Consider the following 12631-nt stretch of genomic DNA (forward strand, 5'->3'; position numbering starts at 1 on the left):
CTTGGAGACAGACCCAAGTCTTATTTACTTCTGTATTCTTCAGAGCCCAAAGGAGAAAGAGTTTCTATAGTACACTTGAAAGAAAAGCCTTAAGAATATTGAGAGTTATTCCTAAATTTAATTAAAAGAAAAAAACATTCATGAGCATTCACTGTGCCTGGTTCTGGGCATTAAAGAATTAATAAAAACAAAAAACCCCCACAGTCTCTGCTCTCAAGAAGATTACAGATTTCTGAGAAGAAAAATGGATTTCTCTAATAAAACAAGTTTGGTGTAATAGAGATATTGAAGAGGATAACAAGGGCACAGCCATTTACAAAGATGTTGTATCTATTGAATGCTTGCAGCTGTAGCAACAGAAATTCTGACTCATCAGGCTTTTACAATAAGGGGTCTTATCATCTCTCTTGAAAAGCCCAAAGCTACATGGTAGGAAGTTGGGCTCCAGGGTTGACATATTCAACAACTCAGCCATGTGACATGTCCCTTCATCTTTCTGCTCTCCATCCTCAGGTTGCCTTCTAGTAGCAAGATGACACCAGAAATTCCAGGGGCCGTGAACAGACGTGAAAAGCTCCTCATAAAAAAAGGTGGCAGAAGGCAGTAGATTCTGGATATGTGACCAACACTTTTCACTGCAGATACGAAGAAGTCTATATTCAGTAATAAATTATGTCATTCATAAAAATTCCAGAATGTCTGAGCATACGTTATATGGATCATTACAGAAATTACAAATACAATGCTTTATTTAGTATGTCAGAGTTTTCCAAAGCTGACATTTCAAATCAGAAATGTGTGTGTGTGTGTCTGTCTGTGGGTCTGTGTGTCTATATGATCAGGCCACACAAGATGGCTGTTCTCTTGCTCTCTGTACCTCTTCTGCTGGACAGTGTCTGCTTCACCTCCACCCACTCATGTGATTGACCTTCCTACATACTTGACCTTGGCCCCAGCTAGTGATTGTTCTAGCTTTTAGATCAGGACATCTCCCCTCTGGGAGCTTATCAAAGGGGCAGTGAGGGGTGTACTCCTCTGCTGGTTTCTCTGGCAACCGATAAGCCAACCCTGAGGTCAGTTCCCCGTATAACTGGTAACCTCCCCTTCCTCCTGGTAGCAAAGACTGCCGTCCTGTCCTGCCCACCGTCAGCTGCACACATTGGGGTGTTGCTCTAGGACCTTGCTTCACACATGTAAGTTGCCCTGTCCCTTTGTAACAGGGAAGAACAAAATCTGACTCCATGTTGGATCTGTTTCTTTTACATTGACCTTTGTTTCCATTGCTTTCATTCTGTCTATAGCTATAGGGATACAAAATGGCCTGCCTCGGGGAACCCTACCCCTCTGCCTGAATGTTAAACTAAAGTGCCTTTGTTCAGCTCACAGGGAAACACCCTGACCCTGCCCACCTGTGAATGGCTGCAGAAAAGAAGAAATTAACACATCCCTTCCCAGAGTCTGGCCGAACGATGAGATGTTTTGCGAGACTTATGGCCTTTTTACTTTACTTCCTCACCTCCTTCCCCCTCTCTGCTCTATAAAAGAAACTAGCAATCAGACCCCGATAACATGGTACTCTAGGATGCTAGTCCACCATCTTCTCGGATGCCCGGCTTTCTGGATAAAGTTGCCATTCCCTGCCTCAACACCTTGTCTCCCAATTTATCAGCCTGTCATGCAACGAGCAGAGCAAGCTTGGACTCGGTAACACCTTAAACCACTGATGTCTCTGTGGCTGACTCCAGACTCTTTCTTCAGTCTCAAGGTGGGCAAGTACAGGTCTTGCAGGCCTGCAGGGTGCCACCCCACAGTGCCTGTGTGCGATGTAAAGAAGAAATGGAAAGACATTTTGCATTTTTCAATAGATAAAACCCTGGAAACAAAAACAAGGATGATTTCAGGGAAATTCAGCTCCCTTCTGGAGGTCTATGAACATTTCTCCACAGTATTTATTCAACAGCATTTTGTTGATTTCACACTACGTGCCCAGCATGTATCTTCATTTAAAAATGGAAATGTAAAGATTCACATTGCTAGCCATTTCCTCTATGAGGAAGAGCTGAAAAATTCATGCCAACTGAAAACACCACCTCCTCAAATCCACAGCTATTTGCTGTAGCCCAACTGCATTTCAGTAGCAGTCACAAATTGGAGAAATACACTTAGTGTGAACAAATACAATCATTTAAAAGACATTTTCTCTAATGGAGGAATTCTTTGTAAGTAAAGATTAAATTATGGAAGATCCCGTTTATGGGGAAAACTGAATATTTAGAGTTCATGAAATTGAGAGGAGTTGACTATACAGAATTGGAAGGAAGACAGAAGAAGACATTTAACCCAGACAGCTCTTCCAGACAAAATTACAAGACTGTGCAATGTCCTATTTCCAAAGGGGCCCTCACCCACACCTGGTACATCTCCGGGAGGCTTTGTTTATGCAGAATCCCATGTGAATGGACTTGTGTAGTGATGGGAGTGAGGCTCTTCTGGTCTTTCCTCTGCCTTCTTCACACACCTGAGGGCCCTAAGTTCACATACCTGAGCTGGAAGTACCAGGACCCAGGAGCCTGGAAGCTACATCATTAGGTGCTGTGTGTTCTATAGTTAGATCTTATTATAGCCATTGCAGAGGGTGGGCTCCAGCATCCAAGCCTGGCCTTGGACTTCTGCAGTTGCTGTCTTGTCCCATGTATTTAGCTAAAAATCATGAATGCTTGTCCCCCTCACCTGAAGTCCAGTTCACTGTGTTCCCGTACTTTCTGCCAGCAGGGAGTGAGAGTGACCTCAGTGTTCAAGGACGGGCAGGCATTTTATAAATGGCTTGAACTGGCACTGAGTTGCTGATTTTTGGTTGTATTCTGTCTTCACCTCCCCATCTGAATTTAATTAGATCCAGATTTCACTCTGATCTAATAAGGGCTATTTCTAGAAATTTTAGAAGTTCTAGAAAACATTTGGGGCCATCTTCAGTAGTGATTTGAATAAGTGGTCTACAGAAAAGTTTTAACTCATTCTATCTTGGAGTCTATTTCAGGGGAATGTGCATTATTTCAGGAGCTGGGACTCTAGGCCCTTTCCTGGGTGCCAGAGACCCACTTTCACAGCAGGACGACCCACAGCAGCACAGGCCACTTCTATTAACATCTGCCAAAGAGGAACAATCCAGGCAAAGCCTGTGGTTGGCTCCATTTATTTCTGCTAAAATATGTATGCAAATTTAATTTATATGCAAGTAACCCCTTTTCCTCCTGGCCCCATAGGTGTCTACAAAGGCCGCCATATTGCTGCTGGTGCCTGGAGTTACTGGTGGGAAAATGAATGATTCCAGAATTAGACACGGTCAATTCAAAGGTTCCTCCTCCTACAGGACTGATGTTCCCCGTCATTTTCTCAGAATTCACAGTGATGCTGCATTTGAATGCACTGTCATCTCGGGAATAGCTCCGGGTTCTAAGGCCAACCCCCAAATCTAAAGAATGTCTTGCCCATGTAATCCCATGACTGTACCCTGTAGACTTCATGAGTTACACTTCTGAGCACACCAGGTAAAATATTCCTTCCAGAGCTAACTATTTCAACTGGGTCATTAAAAACATTGGTTGTTTTCTATTCTTCAAGTGACAAAGCAATCATAAATGGTAGCAGACTTGTAGAAGGAGATTTTTTTCTGAGTGACTAGTAAGGAGGGCTGGAAGCATGCTTAAAAGATCCTTTCCGGGAAGATTTAGCAGTAGACAGCATCAGGTGTGTGTCGTTAATTGCCGTGGCCCTCAGTAACCTCCCAACCTAGGCTACTCTTCCCAACAAAACTACCAATCTATGAAAGTCTTCATCTCTTATTTAATTTTTCAAAAGTATTGGTATAATAAAAGAGTATTTTTAAATGTTTGTAGTAAATATAATACTAGAAATACAGAATTTGGAGGCTTAAGAAGTATTTTTTAGAAGAGCTGTCCTCAGGAAAACCTTACGGTTGAATACTCCACTTCCTAAAATCAACAGTAAAGTACATTACATGTCTTTCAAGTGTTTCCCACTTATCGTAGAGTGTAAAGACTTCTTGAAGTCCTGATTTCAATTCTTTAGGGTATATACCGCAAAGTGGGATTGCTGGATCATATGCTAGTTCCACCTTTAATTTTTGATGAATCTCCATATGGTTTCCATAGCTGCTGCACCAGTTTACATTCCCACCAATGGTGGACACGGATTCCAATTTCTCCACAACTTTGCTAGCCAATGTCTGGAGTTTGACGTCTCACAAGACCTCTCAACTTATGACTTAAATAAAACAAACAGATGAGTAAATTCTATATCTTGTACTTTTAAACCATATTCTATATTGATAACATTTCTCCATGCATTCTCTAAAAAATGTAAACAAGAACAGTGGGTTTTGATCCTGCCCAACTGAAAACTTCATTTTCAATTTCCATATTTTTGAAAAAGGAACCAATAGCTCCTTTACCACAAATTTTTTACAAGGTTGAAATGTGCTTAAATGCATGCAAACAATTTGACCATTGTTAAGTATTATAGACATGCCACTTGCTGTCACTATTTTTGTTCAGGTTGTTTTTATGAGGATTATCACTCTTCCTGACTCTGGCCCAGAACCAAAATGAAAAGGCACGAAGTAATTCTCACAGATTGGAAAAATGAGAAACATTTATATCTGTTATATTTGTCCCCTTAGCATTTCTTGGCAGTGGGGTATGTGGCTATATGGGTAATATCTCCTCAGTTTATTCATACTAATTGCATAGATAACAGAGATGGTCTAAAGACCGTTGTCCTCGGAGCTGGATGATTTCCAATCACCCTCCGGATCTCCTCTTTGCCCCAGTGTCCCCCTGCACCATTCTAAAACCTGGCTGACCTCTTCATCATGGATCAGCTGGGCTCCCTTGACTGCTGGCTTCTGGTTAGATTTTCTAATGGGAGGAACTGGGGTTTGGGGGTCAAGATGAGAGAGAGGTCAAGGGATTTATGGCCCTCATTCTCTCCCTACTCTTCCATGATTTAGCATCATTTGTGTTGCTTTCACAGAAGCCACAGTTCCCAATGGATGAGAGCTTCTCATTGCCACCCCTCTCCCTGTTCTGGAAACTGTTCCTTCCTCTTGGCCCCCTGGTTAGGGTGAGGCTGGGGAGTAGTGTAAAGGCTTTCCTCTGATGCTAGTTCCTGGGTGTGGGACCACCCCCTGTCTACTTATCCTGAAAAATCCATTTAAATGCTGCCTTTATTCAATTTTATCCTGCTTTGAGTATGCCATGTATTTTCTTTGAGGACTTTAACTAATGCAACGGTAGTAATAATAATAATATAATGATAATGGCTAACTCTCACTTTGTGTTCTTTACACTCCAAGTCTTGTTCTGGGTGTGTTCCCACAGTCTGACCCACTTTGCCCTCACAGTGGCCTTATGAGATAGGTACTGTTATCATCATTCCCCTTTGCAGATAAACAGATGCACAGAGAGGGTAACTGACTTCACCAAGGTCACACAGCAAGTAAGCAGTGGAACTGGGACTTAAACTTTGATGGCCTCATGATAGGATCCAGGCTTCAACCTACATTCAGTGCAGCTGTCCATAGTGCCTCCAAGTTCTGAAATGAGGACAGCTCAGACTGGTGACTTTTGTTATTCAATAGTCGGCAGTGGGACGTATCACATGATTTAGTTTTCATTTGTCCCCACTAATTGTGAGATATGCCTGTTCAGTGTCGCTAGCTGAGATGCTCCAGCTCCCACAGGGAGACTTTCAATTAATCCACTAAAAAGCTCTTCGGGCCACTAACGTCCGCATGCTTGTTAACGTGTGATTACTGCAGTGGCTCCAATTTTCTCTTTCCCAGACAATGTGAAACCAGGCGGGAGCGGGGGTGATTTAGACACAACCGAGTGCATTACACAAGCACATTTTCACGTTAATAGGAGCAATAAAAGACTTCACAGCCATATTTACAGCCAAGCCTTTCCATATTTTAGAATAAAGGCAGGGAATCAAAGAAGTTGGTATGTATAGCACATTTATTATTTCTCAAAGCTCGCTGCAGCTGCCTGCAGAACTATGGGCTCTGGGGAAAAAGACACAAGAAATGGAAATAGCTGCTGTCACCAGTTAGGAATTTTGTTTTATAAATGGGAGATATATATTATATTGTGCAGCAAATCGCTTTGATTAAATAGCTTTTTTGGATTGTATGTGCTCACACTTTTAGAGTTAATAATGGCTCTCATTTATTAAGGAATGTTCAGAGATTTGTTCTAATGTTATATATGTCTTAACTCATTGCATCACGTAAGAACCCTAGCAGGTAGGTCCTATTTCAGTCCCATTTGCAGGCAAGGAAACTGACACAAAAAGGGGGTTATTTAACTTGAATACAGTTCACCTACTGAGAGTTGAACACAGATTTATAGGACAGACTCCAATATCTGGACCCATAGTCACTGTGCTATTCTGACCATTGTATTTTCCACCCAGTCTTTCAGTTGTTTTGTTTTTCCACTTGGCTTACATGGAAACCTCCAGACTTGCCAGCCCTAGAAGCTGAATTATGCTCTGAACCTTTATCAGACCCGGTATAGATCCTTATGTTGCCATGAATGACCACCAGCTGGATCTCAACACCAGTGACCGGACCAGAAGCAAGAGGACCAGAGGGTGTCAGGCATGACTCATGGAAATGTTGGTCCCAGGCTTCCTAAAAGGGCCTGGAGTCAGCAGATTGAATTCCCCATGAGAGTTGTAACACCCCACCTGTTGCTGGGGGCCCCCTCCCCATGGCCAGGTCTCCCTCCCACGGATGATCCCAGGATATGATAAGGTACCCAGAGTTCTGGCAGGGGCAAAACTGAATCCACCAACATCAAAGACATACCCCACCTGAATAATGGAAATACATTCAAGAGACTTTGTTATGACTAACAATAATTATATAAGCAGTTTTGCACAGTTGTGAATACACAGGCTCTGGAATCAGGCTGAGTGAGCCTTACTGTAATTCTAACAGTATTAGTATTTTTACCTAAATTTTACTAAAGGTCAACACTGTGTAGGACTCTACATACATTCAACTTCCTTGTAAACCAACCCTGTAAGGCTAATACCAGCATAGCACTTTTTTTTAAAATTGTTTTTGCGGTATGTGGGCCTCTCACTGTTGTGGCCTCTCCCATTGCGGAGCACAGGCTCCGGATGCGCAGGCTCAGCGGCCATGGCTCACGGGCCCAGCCGCTCCACGGCATGTGGGATCTTCCCAGACCAGGGCACGAACCCGTGTCCCTTGCAGCGGCAGGCAGACTCTCAACCACTGCGCCACCAGGGAAGCCCCAGCATAGCACTTATTTTACAGGGGAGAAAACTGAAGCCAAAAGAAAGGATATATGAGTTGATCCAGTTCACTCAGGTTGTAAACGGCAGAGCTGCAGTTTGAACCCAGAGCAGTCTGTGCTCAAAGCCTGAACTTCAGGGTCCTGTACCCAGGTGCCCATTATGGAATGCTGCTTTGATGAAAGAATGACTGAATGATTGATAATTACATCTGCTATTTCCTGGGAGCTGAGAACTTAGCCAGCTTCACAGCTTTGATAGGCGAATCATCCCCTTAATAGATGAGGATATGAAGGTTGGGGGATTGACCTTGGCCAGAGCCAGGCATCAGCAGAATTAGAACTTAGAGCCCAGGTTTTCCTGAAAGAGACAAAAGAGAGAAGCCACTTCTGTGACTCAGGGACCCCCCTGAGTTTCTTCTGGATGCCTATGAAGAACAAGATGCACAGAAATACAACAGAGTGACAGTCTGAAACCATAGCAGTGATACGGTGGGAATGATGGATTAAAGGCGACCACACAGGATCCAGGGATGTGCACGGAGGCACACATGTCAGCACACATCAGGGGATGTGCCCAGGATGGACAGGGCTGACACAGGCTGCCTCTGCCTACGTAACAACTCTGGAGGGGGTAAAGCGGTTGTCTTCCATGAACAGGAAAACCATGCACAATAATGTCCGACAGAGAGGGACAGAGAGGGAGATGGAGATGGGGAAAGAAGTCCAAAAGGACCTTTCTTCCATCAGAGCATCTCTGGGAAAGGAAAGTTAATGTATCAATACTCAAACCCCTGTGTCTGCGTTTTCTGTGTGTGTGGTCCTATAACAGGGAAAAACAAATCTGACTCCATATTGGATATGTTTCTTTTACTTTGACCTTTGTGTTCTATTGCCTTTGCTACAAGTAAATCACTAAAGGGATGTTATCTATAAGCTTCAATTATACATTATGGCCCATCTCTGGGAACCTGCCTCCCATGTTATGAGCGTTAAGCTAAAATACCTTTGTTTAGCACACAGGAAATATCCTGACCAGACCCACCTGTGAATGACTGCAGGAAGGAAGAAATGATCACATCCCCTCTGGAGGCTGACCAGAACCAGGAAATGTTTGACTTTACTCCCTCCCCTTTCAGTATAAAAGAAGCCTGAATTCTAACTCTGGCCAGATGGTTCTTTGGGTCATGAGTCCACCATCTTCTTGGTCTGCTGGCTTTCCAAATAAAGTTGCTATGCATTGCCCCAACAACTTATCTCTTGGTTTATTGGCCTGCTGTATGGAGAGCAGTGCAAACCTGGACTCAGTAGCAGTCCCCTCCCGCTGAAATGATCTCTCTTTCCAAAGCATGAACAGCATCTAAAGAAAGGTAACACACTGGCCTTTCCAGCACGTAAAAGGATAATGACATTGATATTTCTCTTGTTAGCCCAGTGTTATCTTTGTGCAGATTTCAACTCATGTGGCACTTATCCCATGGCCCCAATCCCAACAAAAGAAAAGCTTCACAGTTAAAGTCTTAGCTAAGAAAAATGAAAATAGGCTAAGGAGCTTTTTTTCTCTAGACCCTTGAAACTGGAAAGACTGACAATGAACTCTGAAATGGTGCTTTCTCCACTTATGCCATTTTCAAAAGCATAGTTACTTTGTCGGTAATGATACTCCATCTGCAAACCGTAAGCATGTGTCTCATTTTGTTCCATAATAAGAAATCAAAGGCGTGCTTAAAGTAGCTTAAAAATAAGGATATTGTACATACTTCAGGAGTCCTAAGTGGCCAGAGATAAATAGAATCACTATTTCTCACACTTTTTGCCCAAGGAGAATAAAGAATCACATTATTCCTTGTTGGAGGATATTAATAATTTACTTAGTGGTTTTTAACGTGCTAAAAGCATTCATTAAATACACATATATTCAGCATCTTCTATGTGTCACGGATGGTGCCAGGGTCTGTGATACAGAGGGGGGTGTAATCTCATTTTCCATTAGGAGCTGTGTCATCCCAAGCAGACATTGGTCCTGTGCAATGTGGCAGGTCAGGGGGTGAACTTGTGTTTGACTGATAGGGTGTTTTCCTTCTGATTGAATTCATGATTTGCTGCTGAAACAAATTACCATAAATCTAATTTTAAAGCAACACAATATTTAAAACTTTTTCAGTTCTGCAAGTCAGAAGTCTAAAATGGATCGTATTTGGATAAAATCAGTACCATGTTTCTTCTGGAGTCTCTGGGTGAGAATTTGTTTCCTTGTCTTTTTCGGTCTCTAGAAGCTGCCTACGGACCTTGGTTCATGGCTGCATCACTGACCTCTGCTTCCATCACATCTCCTTCTCTGACCCTGACCCTCCTACCTTCCTCTCCTAAGGATGCTTGTGATTCTATTGGGCCACCTGGATAATGCAGGACAATCTCCCCATCTCAAGATCCTTAACTGAATCACACCTTGCAGAGTCCCTTTTTCCATGTAAGGTGACATAGTCACAGACTCTGGGGATTAGAATGTAGATATCTTTGGCGGGGATGGGGAATTATTCTGCCTACCACAAAGATCAACATTTAAATACCAAAACCACATATCCTTCTGATTCAAGTATAGACTTTACTTGATAAAAGTATTAATATCGGTTCATAAAGAGTGACAAACACACCCTACAAAGGTAAGATGTGGATAATAGGGGGGATCATGGGTGTGTGGTACATGGAAACACTCTCTGCTGTCTTCACAGTAACTCTGTAAATCTCAAACTGTTTTAAAATAAAAAGTATATTAAAAGTGACCATTCCTGCTGCCCTTGGAAATGTAGAAAATCAATCAACAGTGGGTTATTCCGGTTGGGAAGCAGTGGATGGGGAGCTGAGTCCAAGTTGGTCCCCTTATTGGGGTGCATATACCTCCTTTGGTGAACTCAGATCCCCAAGCGACCACTTCATCTGTCTACGTCACTTCTCTGGTGGCTTTGGAATTTGAGACTGTGACTCTTGAAAGAAACAATGACACAGATAGTTGTGTGATTTCCCCTGTGATCTGCGCCAGTTAGGGGGAGGTCAGGGGACTCTGAGAGCCGGTCTGAAGGAGGATGGCGCCTTGTCTCAGGTTCTGGCCCCGCATAATCCTTCCAGGTCAGGTGGAGACTCAACAACCAACGGGCAGGCAGGTGAAGCTTCTGTTCCTCTCTGAGCCTTCCAGATTGTGGTAATTTCAAACTCTATTAAATCAGGATGTTTTCTGTGCTGGTGGATGTGTATTTTTTTTTCTGGCTAAGTGCATTTGTTGCCAGGAGCTGACATGCTTCAGGGATTGTTGCATAAGAGGGTGACAAGACGTTCTAGTTATTGCGTGGGGGCGAAGGAAAAGGAGTTGTTAAAATCTGGGGACCTTGTGCCCATGGATAAGAATAATGTAAATCCCATTATTATAACTCTAAGCAGGGTACTGAGCCATTACAGTACGCAATTATTTTGATGCTGCGAGGCAAAAGTTTCCACGTCTGGGGCTTCCCTGGTGATTCAGTGGTTGAGAGTCCGCCTGCCGATGCAGGGGAGACGGGTTCATGACCCGGTCCGGGAAGATCCCACATGCCGTGGAGCGGCTGGGCCCGTGAGCCATGGCCGCTGAGCCTGCGCGTCTGGAGCCTGTGCTCCACAATGGGAGGCGCCACAACAGTGAGAGGCCCGCATACCTCAAAAAAAAAAAGTTTCTATGTCTGAAATACTAATCTACTTGCCATTGGGCAAATGAGGTGACATTTTTTTATGGAGTGATGCCCATTTGTGAAGGTGGGAACTCATGCCTCTCAGCCTGGCCTGCCCTGAACTCCTCTATTAATGTTCTTTGTACTAATATTAATGGTCACATTTAGTGTTTTATAAAGGAAAAGCTTTCTGGAGAGATGGTGCAAGGTCAGGGAAGACCACGTAAGGAGAAAACCTCCATTTCGTTTAAATCTGAATTTCGGAACTGAACAAAATTAGTTCATCTTCCTTCCTGCTGGTTAGTGACGTTGAACATGTATTCATGTGCCTGTTGGCCATCTGTATGTCTTCTTTGGAAAGATATCTGTTCAGATCCTCTGCCCATTTTTTTTTTAATTTGGCTGTTTGTTTTTTTGATGTTGAGGTATATGAGTTCTTTGTATATTTTGGATGTAAAACCCTTATCACATATATGATTTGCAAATATTTACTCCCAATAAGTAGATTGCCTTTTCATTTTGTTGATGGTTTCCTTTGCTGTGTGGAAGTCTTTTAGTTTGATGTGGTCCCACAGGTGAGGCACCACTGATTTTTCACACTTACAACAGGCATCTAACGTCCTCCAAAGCCTGGAAGCCAGTACAGAATGTTGGGACATTTGACTCTGAGTTTCCAGGGAATAAAATGCAGACTGTCATCTTCTCCTCTCATGGTGATTGGCCTTAACGCCATCCAAGAAAACCCATGACTGACAATCCCCATTTCAGAATTTTTTTTTTTTGCTTTTTGATTTTTTTATTACTCAAAGAAGCTTCATTTTTTTATTTAGCTTTCTGACTCTGTGCTTGTGCTTTCAACACTTTCACAACGATTTTCTGCTCCTCAATAAGGAAAGCACGCTTGATCCTGTCACGGACACATTTAGCACACATGGACCCACCATAGGCCTGGCTAACGTTTTTTCGTTTTAGACAACCTCATAAGAACTTTAGGTCTCACAGCACGAACTCCTCGAAGTCGGCCTGGGCACATGCCACATGTGGATTTTGGTGCTTTCCCAACTTTCTTGGTATAAAGATAAACAATTCTATTACCAGGGGTTCGGGACAGTCTGGTTTTGTTAGAGGCTGTATTGCAGGACAGCCTACAACGGTACGTCAAACGCTGAACCATCCTGAATGCCTCTAGGTACTGTCCCCGGAAGAGCCCCATTCCAGAATTTGTGTCAAGTTCTTCACAAATCAGCATGTTCCATTTCTGACATCCAGTGGTTAATCTCACCACCTCACTAGGAGAGCTATCACTGTCAAATTATAACAATACATGGAGATCTAATTAAATTCATGGATTCAATTTTCGTGTGACTGAGTTATTGACATGGATGTGAACTAACTTATTTGTTTGTAGCCGAAGGCCAGTAACAGAATTTGAAGAGAAATTATGTCTAGATAACACTCAGCCATGGGTGAGAGTACGTCTAATTCAGACACTTGCTCACACAATAAGGGGAGGCCTCCCAGGGCATAAGCGTCAGGGATAGTTCTCTGGCGTATTAACCCCACCTATGAACAACCTCTTGGATATGCCCT

General features: G+C 43.1%; 1 pseudogene across 1 annotated transcript; it reads right to left on the reverse strand.

Annotated features, from left to right (window-relative positions):
• Nucleotides 1–11483: 11483 nt before the first annotated feature.
• Nucleotides 11484–12251, reverse strand: LOC308627160 (large ribosomal subunit protein eL34-like; annotated as a pseudogene). The gene has a single exon. The product of its transcript is annotated as a large ribosomal subunit protein eL34-like (transcript).
• Nucleotides 12252–12631: the final 380 nt, after the last annotated feature.

Source organism: Mesoplodon bidens, assembly GCF_964165515.1.
Source record: "Mesoplodon bidens genome assembly, chromosome: 13".
NCBI classification, from domain to species: domain Eukaryota; kingdom Metazoa; phylum Chordata; class Mammalia; order Artiodactyla; family Ziphiidae; genus Mesoplodon; species Mesoplodon bidens.